Below are 2,500 nucleotides of genomic sequence, written 5' to 3' on the forward strand. Positions count from 1 at the left end.
AAACAAAGAAATTCGTAGTTTTTATTCTTCATGCTGGCTAGAAGTTTTTCATATGTCGTGTGATCAGAATGTATAAAAGTCAAAACATGATCAGATTTATAAAGTTTTTCTCCTCTGGATTCACTTTGATGCTCGTCGGAGAAGTATTCAATAAGGGCGTCCGCCATTGTTCCGATAGTTTAGAACCAGTAACTATGCGTCATTACGAGGGAAGTGACGTCACGACTGTTGAACCCTTTTGGTATCAAGTCGGAGGCCCGATGGTTTCTACTAGTAAACTCACCCACTTAACCAAACAATGGGAACGATTATATATTCATGTTTTCGTCCAACCTAGTCATCGATCACATGATTTGTTGCTGTACAACGATTGGACATTTCTCAATAAATGTAAACACGCTGCTTTGTTTCTCAAAGTTGTAAAAATACCATTGAGCCCTTGCATCGTGCAGATCAGGATGACAAATCAAATTGTGAACACTTTTATGTGGGTCCTTTTGAGCACACTTTGCAATATGACCAATGACCTCGAGCACATGGAAATGTAATTCAGATCATCCCCATTCGTGAAAACAACATGGCACAACACTGGGAGACCAGTCCTCTGTGGAAAGGATTTTGTAATTCTTTCTTGTCCGTTTATAAAGGGACTAAATTTAATAGACAATCACCTTAAGATAATGCTATAGATTTATATGTTTTTTGGGGGGGTTTTTTGGGAGGTTTTTCTACGGTTTTATCAAACTCAAACTGACGGAAAGTACTTTGCGATACATTAACGTCCCACCCAAAGGATAACAAGCTAATCGCTACTGTTGGTTTCATGGCCACATGGATCATGGAGGACAACTATTTTATTTTTTTTTTTATCATGCTTAATGGGCTTCACGATTTTGTTGATTTTTTATTTTTTTATTTTTTTTGGTTTAATTTCCATTTGGAGCTAACATTCCATTACATACTGTGCACGTTGTCTGTTATACACTTTTCCTACTAGGTCTTTTAAATATTCGCACTGTCAAACATCTCGTTGGGGGTGGGGTGGTCCCCGATAGTCCAGTCGTTGGAGCACTCGCTTCACACGCAAAGGGCCCTGGATCGATCCCGGGTGAAGCCAGAAGACAATAGAGGATTAAAAATTCCGCGGCGATAAGGGCTCAAACCCACGACCTTACTGTTACGACAACTCCGCCTGGCCGTGAGAGAGTAGCTCTACAATCGAACCATACACCACTCCATCATTTCTTGTTATTATCAAATGTTTTTAAAAATCCTGTTAGCTATTCAGACCTGCCTACAATTACGAAATAATCGTAAAATTACGAAATTTTGGCTCCAATTTCAAGACTTGATGAGCATCTCTAAGTCATTAAAAAAAAAAAATTATGTCCGTCCGCCACGACATGATAAGATCCCACCACCCAGGCGTTCCATGAAGGATTATAGATAGTCCATCAAACAGGATGTCTAATGTCAAAAGGAATCACTCATGTTGTCACAGTAAACAAATTGGGGGGTTAATAATCTTGCCCAAGGAAAAAAAAACGAGAGTGCCTGAAGCGGGGCTCAAACCCGGGACCTTCCGGATCATAGTTCAATGCTCGGCCACTTCGCCCCCCCCCCCCCCCCCCCCAAGTCATTGAAACATGTTGAAAATGAAAGTTGATGCCAGGCAATATAGTATTAAGGATTTTGAAGTGTTAATCTATCCTTTTGATGGTAAATTGTTGATTTAGAAAGTTACCTATTGCGATTGCTATTTTTATCTCCTAAAAACTACGAATTTTTAAATGTTCAAGTATGCAGGTCTGGCTATTAAACGGCACGATAACGATACGATAAAATCTCTCATTTATCCCCGTTATAAATAACACAAGATTGAGTCGTCGGGTCACATATTATTACGAACCAGCATAAATTTTCAAACTGCCCACTGGTCGTCATAAGATTGTCGTAGCGTTGACTTAGAACAACAAGGTGTGGGCCTAATCCTCTCGCAGTCTGTTGTATTTATTGAAGTCCTGTCCGCGTATTTTTCTATCATTGTATGTATGGATTTAGGCACTCGAGAACGCTTAACCGGGAAGCCGCTTTCTTTCTGATTCTTTTCGTGTAAGTACTTCATAAAAAACAAAAACAAAAACAAAAAACAAATTGAGCTTTTCTGAAGCGCAATATCCACTCGACGTGCTCAAAGCGCTTTATAGCGTGGCTCAGCGGTACGGTTTTTGCTTCGTACTCGAAAGGCACCTCGTTCTAGCTCAATTTGCGGCGCTGCACTGCAGCTGACGCCTGGGTTATTTCAGTCTTCCCCTGGAATAGACCCCAGAGCCAAAGTTCCCCAAATGGGATGAATAAAGGGATTTTAAAAATTATTTTGTTTAAAAAAAACTTTAGCTTTTACGTAACGCAACATCCACTATGGGGTCCCGATAGCTCAGTTATTGGTAGAGCACTCGCGTCACATGCAAAGGCACCGAGATCGATCCCGGGTGCAATC

At 40.6% G+C, this 2,500-nt stretch overlaps 1 protein-coding gene across 1 annotated transcript in view; it reads left to right on the top strand.

The window, feature by feature from the left end:
* LOC144958310 (sonic hedgehog protein-like) overlaps nucleotides 1-2,500 on the top strand; it is a gene marked incomplete in the record, with an annotated part of 75,812 nt that overhangs the window by 382 nt on the left and 72,930 nt on the right.

Source organism: Berghia stephanieae, chromosome 12 (genome assembly GCF_034508935.2).
Source record: "Berghia stephanieae isolate SIO BIC M18660-M18661 chromosome 12, UCSD_Bste_1.3, whole genome shotgun sequence".
NCBI lineage: Eukaryota > Metazoa > Mollusca > Gastropoda > Nudibranchia > Aeolidiidae > Berghia > Berghia stephanieae.